General features: G+C 41.0%; 1 protein-coding gene across 5 annotated transcripts in view; it reads right to left on the bottom strand.

The window, feature by feature from the left end:
* cpeb3 (cytoplasmic polyadenylation element binding protein 3) overlaps positions 1 to 12,192 on the bottom strand; it is a 114,657-nt gene that overhangs the window by 34,744 nt on the left and 67,721 nt on the right. The window lies entirely within an intron of this gene.

The following is a 12,192-nucleotide window of genomic DNA, read 5'->3' as shown; positions in this document are numbered from 1 at the left end:
TGATAAAAATAAAAGTGGCAATTCAAACCCCACTGCACATTTTATGGTAAAAGATGAAATCTGAAAATAGGGCAATAAGACCAGAGGAGAAGACGACAGAAATTCAAATTAGGCCATTCGGGAGTCCCCACGCTATCTTGTTAGGTTAATGAAACCCTAACAGCATGTCAACCACAAGCTATTCTCCCAAATCCTTCCCCATACGTACAATGAAAGGAGTATCTGAAGAATAAAACAAGTATAAAAACAACAATTTGGAAGTCATGTGACACCAAGTCTTGGCATTCTAAATGGCATTTCATTTACAAGAAATTCTTCGAGGAAAAGCATTTTAGGCACAGTTTTGTCATTTAGTCAGCCAAGTATAATATGGACACAAGGAAATCTTTCGCAGCATGAAGATATATTTAATGTACATCACAGGCATTCATTAAATTTATGTTCAACGAGAAAGACCGTGTCCCTTCAGTAGAACAAATAAAACAAAGGAATATTCCATCCAATAATCGTTAAAGCCATCCGCCGAGTTGTAATAAATGGTTTTGTGGAAAACCTCAGGTGCTAAACAGATTGCTTTGATTAGTTCATTTGATTTAAAATTTTTGCATCAATGCACAGAAAATATAGCAACAGCCCTTACAGTAATTCAAAATGTGTCAAAAAACCACATGATCCGGCAGTTTTTGTCAGTAATCCAGACTGGCCCAGCACGATCCCAGAAAGCAGCCAGGCCTACATTTTAATTAGCTGCACTTTACATTGCTACAGTTTGCTATTCCATCTTCATGGAAATCAATTCCAGAACCTGCTTTCAGCTTAACGGAGATCACAACGTATATTTAAACTAAATTTCTTCATTTTCATCATAGTGATCACTTGAATACTTAAACTCTAACCAGTTCCTATTGTGATAGTCACCAACAACTAACTAGCAGTAAGCATAGATATTAACTCTATTCTCCAATTTCCATAATCAAAATGAAAAGGGAGAACTCAACAAGTAAACCTAGAAAACAAGCAAAGGCTGACAAACAGCTCCAAAAACTAGCATAAACCCAAGATAATAACTCAATCTTAGAAATGAACAGAGCCCCAAAAAGACATCAGTGGTCTAGGAAATAGTCATAATTTCTCTCATTCCTCAATTAAACATTTGTTCAGGACTTTGCCCAACTCCAAACTTATTGCTGGTGCAGTAAACTGCTGCTGCTGCCAAGTCACACACCATCCCAACTTGGGATTGTAGCACCACCCTTTCATTGTAGCTTCCAGTTCAAAGTCCTGCACCTCTCTCCCAGTCTGCATTATGGCTGGACTTGTATCACATGGACTACAGCACCTAAAGAAGTGGTATCACCAGTGCCATCTCAAGGATGGACAATAAACTGTGGCCTTGCCATCAATGCCCACATGTCCGTAGTTTCACCATTTACATTTGAACCATTTTTTCACCTTTCCAAATTTGTTTTCAAATGCTATCAGAAATTATAGTCTCAAATGACCATACTAAATACATTGAAGTTTGTCATGAATACTTTCTCTAATTTTATTTCTGAACCTTCCCTTTTTCAAATGGGAAATGTTTCTAAATTCTGCAGCCATTTTGCATTATTCATGTGCCTAATCAGATTGCCAACATGTAAAAATGAGGGATCATTACATAGTCGTTCCTTCATTTGTATTAAAAGGCAAGGCCATGAATACATAACAACCTGGAAAAAAAAATCTAAATGTTGACTTAAAATTGGTGGTGCAATTCTAAAAACTGAAGAAGCACCCCGCCCTTCAAACAGTTTTAATTTTTAACCTTGAAATTAAACTCAGATTTAAGTAGTTTTATATCTCCTAATTTTTCATTTTAATTTCTGAAGAAAAATATAAGTGAAATGGCATTGGAAGCTGTAAAGTTAAAAATCACTCCACCACAAAGCAATTCTATTGAAAAAGTCACTCTAAACACCTCAACCCTTGCTCCTGAGGACAGTGTATATACTTTCTAAATTCCATCCCACTTTTCACAGTAATGTACATTCTCCTTCAACATTCTCAGTTCATGTTCCCTAACTTCAACACTACATTCCTATTCCTCCTGATACACCTCAGGGAATGCACGTACTCTCCCTCTCCTACCCTAAAGCACTGTTCTTGCTTGCTCCCACCTTTTGTCCCTTTTAGTACCATTCAGTTCCACATCCACTTCAATTTTTTTCTTGACTTCATTGTCACACACTTGCCCAGTCATTATCATTCGCATCTTTTCGTCATTATCCATTCCCTTCAACCCATTTGGTACAACTTGTACCAGATTTGAGCTAAGCCCCTCTTTCTGCCCAGTACTTAAGAGGAAGCAGACCTACCAATTCTCAGGCAAGAACACATGCTGCCCTCTATTACATTCAATAAGCCCAATACATGACATTAGCCCTAGCAGTGAATCCCAGACTTGGACAAGTGGGACTAACCAAGACAAGCAACTATTGACAAGAGCATTAAATCACTGGCACAACTGACATTTTCAAGAACTCCATAGTTGGAACTGCAGGTATATCACATTCAGCACCAGATTCCTATTCAGGTGGTGTTTAATCCAACTATCTCTGAAACAGGAACCACAATGAACAATGTTATCAATTATTTTACAATGAAACTCATTTTCAAAAAATCTGGGCAACTTGGTTTGAGTTGCCAGCCGAAAATCTTGTCCAGCACATTCAGCATCCTCTGAAAAGACAGTAATGTGCCACAGCACTAATGAAAAGGTATTTTAATAGCAGCATTTACCACAAGCAAGTTCTGTGCAAATGCTAGTTTGCGAGACCTCTTTAGCAATCAGCAGCTCACATAAGTTTCAGTGTATCTGCATGGATTATGTTGTGAAAACATTTCTTATAGGATGATAAGTTTAAAACACAAGGAGCCAGATTTTTCAAGGAGTAGCATTTTGAGAGATTGCCATTCCATCTCTCCTCCACCTTTCTAACAGGACATTCTGATCAGGACTCTGCAGAAACGTGAAGCCAATCTTCCATTCAGACAGCTCCCCCATATCTCTGAGCAATCCTCTTTTTAGCAAGCTTTGAGAAGATTTGTAGCTCAGGTTGAGGTTCTGGATGTAGGTTTGCTCACTGAGCTGGAAGGTTTGTTTTCAGAGGCTTCATCACCATACTAGGTAACATCTTCAGGGAACCTCCAGACGAAGCTTCTGAACATGAACCTTCCAGCTCAGCGAGCAAACCTACATCCACAACCCTCTTTCTCACAGCAACCAGCTGCCATATTCTGCTCTTTAAAGATCCATCATCACAACCCGTGAAAGGTTAAGCATGTCTGTTAGGTGCCAGGTGGTTAGGGTGCCATTTACGTGATCGGGTCTTTAGCTGGATCAGCTGGTTGGTTGGGTGACATATCTTGGGTCTGGCGGTGGGGTGGGTGGGGGTTGTGCAGGTCAGACCCAAAGCAGGAGAAGGTGGAGTCAGGTCTGGCAGCAAGAAAGAGGGGATCAGGACAAGTGGAAGGGGAAAGCGATTTCGGCTGTAGTGAGAGTGGATTGACATGTTTGTTTAAAATTCCCTGGTCAGCAAGGAACATTTGTAATTGTGCTGATGGCCAAATGATCACTGCCTGTATTCCCTAGATATAAAACACATCAGCAACTCTGGTATCTGCCAATGCCGATAAGTGTGGTATCCTAGAGGCAGCCAGAAGCACTCTGCTTCACCACAGGGTCTGTTGCTGCAAGTCTGCACATACAACCAACACCATTACTAGGTTTTGACGTTTGTGCAAAATTAATGAAAATGTTGATCCCTACACAATCAATTAGGATCAATTTTTTAACAGCTTACATCATAGTTAACAAACAACATTTCAAGCCCAGAAAACTAACATTGCAAGTGTTGAGCCTCAGTCCCTCATTATTGCATGATTTTTTAAAATAATTTTATTTTTCTTAAAGTCAGTATGACTTTGGCTTTTCCCGTAACCAGTGTATAGGACAACATCTTTAAGTCAGATGTGTAGCTTAGGTGGACTTGCCATGTTAAATGACCCCTTGGTGTTCAGGGATGTGCAGGCCAGATGGGTTAGTCAAGATACATGCGGAATTGCAGGGATAATGCCGTGGTGGGGGGGGGGGGGGGGGGGGGGGGGGGGGGGGGATTTGTTTGGGATGCTCTTCAAAGAATCAGTGCAGACTCAAATGTGTCAAAAGGCCCATATCTGTATTGAGGGATTCTATTCTATGATTCTCTCAACTTCTACACCAAAGTCCCTTTGTTCCTCAGTTCACCCTAGGTAACTACCATTCATAATGTCTATCCTTCCCTTACTCGATCTCCCAAACTGTATAACTTCATAATTATCAGGCTTAAGTTCCATATGACATCGCTCTGCCCAATTTACCAGCTGATCAATATCAAACTGCACCCGGAGACCATCCTCCTCACTATCAACACCACCAATTTTCCTGCCATCTGTGAACTTACTAATTATACCTTTATGTTCATATCCAAGTCATTAATGCACTGAATAAACAGCAAGGCTCCCAGCACCGATCCCGGTGGTACACAACTGCTCGGATTTCCAATCATGAAAAACAATCCTCCATCACCCTTTGCTGTCTATTTGCACACCAATTTTGGATCCAGTTTGCGAACTTGCCTTTAATTCCATGGATTCTTACTTCCATTTGGGACCTGGTCAAAGGCTTTACTGAAGTCCATGTAAATCACATTAACTGCACAATATGTCAACAGATATTCATCATATTTTTAGTCACTTTAAAAAACTAAATTAGTCAGATAGACTCTCCCTCTAACAAATCCACCCTGACTATCCCTGATCAATCCCGGCCTTCCCAAGCATTGATTAATCAGAATTTTTTTTCCAATAATTTCCCTATCACTGACAGCAGACTAAGTGGTCTGTATTACCTGGCCTAGACCCGCTGTGGTCCTGGAGCTATCCTCCAGTTATCTGGTACTTCACCTGCAGGCAGCAAAGTATTAACTATCTCCTCCCTCATCTCCCAAAAATCCAGATGAGAAATACCCATCAGATCTCACCCATGTCTTCTGGCTCCAAGTACAGATTGCCCTTTGGTCTCTATTACACTTGACTCTTTCCCTGATAATCCTCTTGCTCTTAATATACTTATAAAAAGCCTTTTGGCTTTCCTTACTCCTATCTGCCTAAAGAGAGTTTAATGGTCCCTCTTTGTCTTCCTAATTTCTTTTTATTTCTTCTTGCACCCTCCCTTCCTCCTTTTTCTTTTCAAATTCCATATCCCTCGACATTCAGGGTTCGCTGGAGTTGCTGCCCTTCCCCTTCACTCTTAAAGGGCACAGTGACTCTGAACTCTCACTATACTTCCTTTAAAAGACTTTCACTTTCCAACGGTAGATTTATGTGCAAGTAACTGTGCCCAGTCTACGATTGCTAGATTTTTTAAAAAATTCAACCTATATTTTTCGAATCAACCCGTTCAGAGATGTTATTACACTCCTCTGGAATAGGTGGGACTTGAACCCTGTGGGTCTCTGTCTGGGGCAGGGACACTACCACAATAGAGCCCATCTATGTTTACCAGATCCTTACTAAGATATTGAAATCAGTCTTCCTCCAATTTACACACTTAACTTCTGCATCACCCTTATCTCTTTCTATAATAACCTTAGACTTAATGGCCTGTAGTATAATCCCAGCATCGTGCTCCTTTTACTTCTAAGCTCTAACCAGATAGCCTCATAAGAAGAGCCTTCAGGGAATCCACCCTCATTATTTGGAGTGATGATCTCTTATCAATAATGAAATGCCCCCACCTCTCTTACCCACCGCCATCCCCCACCCAACTATCCCACCTGAAACTTCAATATCCTGGAATATTGAACTGCAAGACCTGCCCTTCCTTTAACCATGTCTCAGTGACTGCAACCATTTCATATTCCAATGCTCTAAGTTCATCTGTTTTACTCCTTAAAACTCCTTGCTTTAAATTAGGTACAATTTAACTTTCTGGACCTTCCAAGTGATTGTTGCTGTCCACGTCTTGTCTGCCAACTGAACTGTCCTAGCATTCCTGCTATATCTGATTGGACCTTGCTCCCAAACTTGACATCTATGCTGTACCCTATCTCCTTGCCATTCTAGTTCAAAACCTCCCCAGCAACATAAGCAAAGCTCCCAGCAAGGATATTGGATTCACTTCAATATGGGTGCAGCCAGACCAGCTGGTACAGACCCCACCTAGCCCAGAGACTATCCCAAATGATCTAATTATCAAAAACTCCCTCCCTCCTACACCATCCCTTTAGCCATGCATTCATATGACATATTCCTAAACTCAGTAGCATATGGCACTGGAAGTAATGCAGAGATTACAACCTTAGTAGTCTTCCTCTTTAATCTACCACCACTTCAAATTCATGTTTGCAGGATTTCATTTTTTTTAACCCATGTCATGGGTACCAACATGTGCCATGACTACTGACTGATGTGCTGGGCTCCTCCATCATCGATGATGGGGATATTTACGCAGCCTCCTCCTTCAGTAAGTTGTTTAATTGTCCATCACCATTCACGACTAGATATGGAAGGACTGCAGAGCTTAGATCTGATCCATTAGTTGTGGGATCGCTTAGCTCTGTCTATCACTTGCTGTTTATGCCATTTGGGATGCAAGTAGTCCTGTTTGGTAGCTTCACCAGGCAGACCCCTCATTTTTAGGTATAGCTGATGCTGCTCTTGGCATGGCCTCCTGCACTCTCCATTGAAAAGGGTTGATACCCTGGCTAATGGTTGAGACGGGAATATGCCAGGCCACAAGGTTGTAGATTGTGCTGGAGCACAGTTCTGCTGCTATTGATGCCCACAGCACATGGATGCCCAGTCTTGAGCTGCTAGACTGGTTCGAAGTCTGTCCCATTTAGCGCGGTGATAGTGCTACACAACATGATGGAGGTTATTCTCAATGTGAAGGTGGGACTTTGTCTCCACAAGAACAGTGTGGTGGTCACTTTTACCTTCACTCTCATGGTCAGATGCTTCGGCAGCGGGCAGATTAGTAAAGATGAGGTCAAGTATGTATTTTCCTCTTGTAGGTTCCTTCACCATCTGCTGTAGATCCAGCCTAGCAGTTATATCCTTTAGGATCCAACCAGCTTTATCAGTAGCACTGCTGATAGTGGACATGGAAATCCCCCACCGAGAGTACATTTTGCTCTCTTGCCACCTTCAGTGCTTCCTCAAAATGTTGTTCAACCTGGAGGAGTACGGATTCATCAGCCAAAAGAGGGTGGAGTAAGAGGTTGTCTTGCCCATGTTTAACCTGAAGCCATGAGACTTCATGGGGTCCAGAGTCAATGTCAAGGACTCCCAGGACAACTCCATCTCGACTGTATCCCACCACGCCACCACCTCTGCTGGGTCTGTCCTGCTGGGGGGACAGGACATACCCAAGGATGGTAATGGTGGTGTCTGGGCTGTTCTCTGTAAGATATGGTTCTGTAAGAATGACTATGTCAGGCTGTTGCTTGACTAGTCTGGGAGACAGCTCTCCCAATTTCAGCACCAGTCCCCAGATGTTGGTAAGGAGGACTCTGATTGTCGACAGGGCTATTTGTGATTTTGCCGTTGTCTTTTCTAGTTCCAAAAGGTGATGCCAGGTGGTCCATCTGGTTTCATTGTTGTAATTTTCCAGCGATTGATACAACTCAGTGGCTTGCTGGACCATTTCAGAGGGCAGTTAAGAGTCAACCACATTCCTGTGGCTCTGGAGTCACATGTAGGCCAGACCAGGCAAGGATGGCAGATTCCTTCCCTAAAAGCCATTTGTGAAACAAATGGGTTTTTCCAACAATTGCCAATGATTTCATAGTCATCAATCGACTCTTAATTCGAGATACCTTTTTTTAAAAAATTGAATTCAAATTCCACCATCTGCTGTGGTGGGATTCGAAACCAGGTCCCCAGAACATTACTCTAGGTTTCTGGATTAACAGTCGAGCGATAATACCACTAGGCAACTGCCTCCCCAATTAGTCAAGACTTAAGCTCTAGAATTAGGTTCACCATTGGTCAACTGGTTCCAGTACAGCTACGACACTTGCATTTACCCAGCTATGGAAAACTGCCCAGCTACATCTGGTCCACAAAAGGACAGGAGAAATTCAATCTGGCCAATTATCACCTTTACATTCAGCAAACTGATAGAAGGTGCTGTGAACAATGCTAACAAGTGGCACTTACCCAGCAATAACGATTACACTGATGCTCAATTCAAATTTCACCAGGACTACTCAGCTCCAGATTTCATTGCAACCATCTCCAAACATGGACAAAAAGATCTACATTCCAGAGATCAGCAGACAGCTGACTGCCCTAAATGCCAAGCCCATGGAAATCAGGGAAATTCTCCACTGCTTGGAATCAAAAGAAGGCGATTGTGATTGTTGAGGCCAATCATTTTAATTTTAAGCCCCCTACAAGAAGTTCTTCAGGGTAACCTCCTGGACGCAATCCCTCCAAACTCCTTTATCAATTACCTTCGCTCTAAACTCCTTTATCAATTACCTTCGCTCTATCTTAAGGTCAGAAGTGAGGGTGCTTTCTGATAACTAAGAAATGGTTATTTCCTCCAACAATGGAGTTTGTGCTGTCATGCAACAAGATATGAAAAACACTTGCGGTTTGTCTGATAAGTGCCAAGTAACATTTACTCCCCAGAAATACCAGGCAATGGTCATCTCCAACAACAGAATTTAAAAATATATAAATAAAACAATCCATCACTAAATCCTCTGCTATCAACATCCTGTGGTCTACCATTGACTGAACTGGACTAGCCATATAAATACCATAGCTACAAAAGCATGTTAGGGACTAACAATATGTGGTGTGTAGCACACCACCTGTCTTCCCAAAGCTGGTCCATTATCTACATGTCAGAAGTATGATGGAATACTATCCACTTGCCTGGATGAGTGCACTTCTGAAAACATTCAAGCAGCACATCGTCACTGAGGACTAAGCTGTTATCTTGATAGGCATTTCATTCCACTTTCAACCGTCACTCTCTTTACCACTGACACACAGTAGTAGCAATGTATACCATCTACAAAAGGCACTGCAGTAACTCATCAAGGTCCCTCTGAAAGTACCTTCCAAACCCATGACCTCTGCCACCTAAAAAGACAAGGACAGCATGGGAACAGCATCACATTCAAGCTTGCCTCCAAGCTCCACAGCAGATGGACCTGCGACTATATCACTGTTCCTTCACTAATGCTGGATCAGGATCCTGAAACTCCCTCCCAAACACGACAACGAGTGGCACTCCATGCCAGGAATTATAGCATTTCAAGGACTTCTCAGGACGATGAGAGATGGGCAATAAATGCTAGCACAGATGTCCTCTTGACCTTCAAAGGATTTTGAGCCAGCAGTGAAGGAATATTGATATAGTTCCAAGTCAGGACTATGCCTCGGGTCAGCAGAATGGGTGGGGGAGAAAGAAGAAGAAAAAAAAAAAAAATCGCAGTTTCAGACATTCCCATGAACATGGCATTCGCCCTTCTATTTCTGACCTGCCTGGATAAATGGAGTTCAACACTATCCAGGGCACATCCCACTTGAACTGTGCACAGTGGATATGTTGTGTACTATACAGAGTGCACTGCAGCAAATCAACAAAGCTCCAACAGCACCACAATCTCAAACATCAAGAACCACGGTTTGTTAATGCATCTAGTTAAGATCCGGAACGTACTGCCTGGGTGTGTGCTGGATTTAATCATGGCTTTCCAAAGGAAATTGGATAATTACCTAAACAGAAATACTTGCAAGATAAAGAAGGGCAGAGAGTGGAACTAGCCGAGTTGATCGTGCAGAAACCCAGCTTGGACACAATGCCCTGAACAGCCTCTTTCTGTGCTGCAATTATTCTATGATTTTTAAGACTTAATACCATACAATTTTGTGAATAATGAATTGAAAGAGCTTTACAAATCTCCAACAGTAAATCTAGAGCATATTTTCTTCCTGTCACATTTCAAGATCAAGTATTACACTTTGAAGAAAACACTGATCAAACTCTCTAACATGAAATGATGGTGCCAGGATGGTAGCAGCCTCTTGGTTGACATACATAAGCACTTAACCAGTGTAGCTAGCACAAGCCCTTTATTGACCTATAGAAATACACAGCTACGTTTTACTTGCTATCAATGTTCTTGTCCTTATACGCTGCACATCTTCTGAGTTACTGGGAACAGCACTACAGGGAATGTCATGATATCTGTTAAAATAAAATATTTTCCTTAGAAAAGTTCTGTTATCATATTTAAGTTAGCAGTTTCTTAAAATTGATCTGAGTTGTACAGCTAAATTTCTCATGTGCCTAAAACAGACAAGAACAGCCTGAACAGATCCTCTCTGCTCAGCAGATGGTCACTACCTTTTTACCCTCAGAATTTTACAGCACATAATCTAACCACTGAAATGAATCAGGTCTCTATCCAGCTGTTTGTTGAAATATCCAAGAATAATTCCACTGCCCTGTTCTCCCAATGTCCATATAAGAATAAATGATGCACAAGCATTAAATGGAGAGACTTAAATGTTCTTCAGACTTAGAATAGCTAGAATCACAGACTCGATATTTTAATTCCAGCTGAAAACAAACTTGAATGGAATCCATTTTAAAATGTGAGCAAATCCAGCAAGTAAGCTATGTATATATTACAGAATGATAAAGCCAGCCAGTAACTTCAGAAGGTCAGCAAGGAAAGCAGTCATAACCAGACAGTGCTAACCCAGCATTATCCTACAGTGAGCAAAGCAAGGCAAAAAACATTATACACTGCAGATTTATGGAGCTAACAAAGAATGGATGTGGTCTGCTTTCATTGGTCTTATGAAAATTTTATTAAACATTGGTGCAACATCATCCAAGGGGCCTATTTTCACATTTGATTAAAAATTTTCCAACTGTTTGGCAAAACATTTAATTCATGGGGTGGTAACATGGGTGTCGACACTGCAAATTGCAAGCATGTGACTGAACAGAAGCTTCAAAGTTTGAGCGCCTTTTAGGCATCTGTGTATCAGATGTGGTTGGAAGCATGCAAGTAATTCCCTACTCTACAGCCATATTGAAATCCTATAAATAGTTTGTACTCAGCCACAAATAACCTGAGGCCATGATATAATACCACATCAACATTACAGTCGTGTTGATGAAAAATCAACAACATGAATTTTGTGCACACTCAACACAAACTTCATTTCAATATCAGCTTCACTTTGAGCTGTACATGAAATCTGGAAGCTGCTGGTAATTTGTTGGTGTACAAGTCCACAATACATACACACATTAGTTGGCATCAGATGGACAGACAAATTGGCATCAGATGGGGACACTAGGTTTTTAAGTATTATTGATCAGATTTGGAGGGAGACTCCTTAAATTACTGCTGTTGGCAATATTAAAAATCTCAATGTCATCTACTGGAAATACTGCTCTGAGAAACATTAAAGCTGATTACAGTATTTCAAATTGCATCATAAACTAGTCATGAATTTTTAAAGTATTACACTTGATCAACAAGTCTTCTGAATAAATGCATGCAAGTGTGATAATAAAACACACCAAAAGCAGACAGCTGAATCTTGTAATGGACTCCAAAGCAACTGAACGCAGTTATAAATAATCCAGATCATGGACAACTGTTTATTCATACCTCCCATTTTAAATTAGCAGCACCACCAGCTGATAACTGCAGTAGAAATTGCTTTGCACATCACATTCATCACCAGAATGGAATAGAATAGTGTAATTCAATCTCAGAAAGCTAAATGAAAATCATCTGGAGGATTCTAAATTCTAATACTTTTTGGAAAAGGATGGAAATCATCGACTAATGTTGGTCTGGGAAAACCTTGTCTTGTCCTGTTGAGGAATAATGTCCATCCAATTCAACAGAATAAACAACACATTCCAAGTCCAAACACCTGCCAAATCATATTTAGAAATGATTCCTAATAAGCTCCCAAGCATGGCGCAAAGTTACCAATAGGAACTTTCAGTCAAGGTCTGGCTGACATTTCTAATGATTTTAAGATGAAAGCATTATAAAATGGAACTTCCTGTCTTGTTTTTGACTATTTTTATGACAGGACAAGCTGAAAAATCTGCGG

Source organism: Chiloscyllium plagiosum, chromosome 22, assembly GCF_004010195.1.
Source record: "Chiloscyllium plagiosum isolate BGI_BamShark_2017 chromosome 22, ASM401019v2, whole genome shotgun sequence".
NCBI lineage: Eukaryota > Metazoa > Chordata > Chondrichthyes > Orectolobiformes > Hemiscylliidae > Chiloscyllium > Chiloscyllium plagiosum.
The sequence above is the reverse complement of the archived record's forward strand: the minus strand, read 5'-3'. Positions and strand labels throughout refer to the sequence as shown.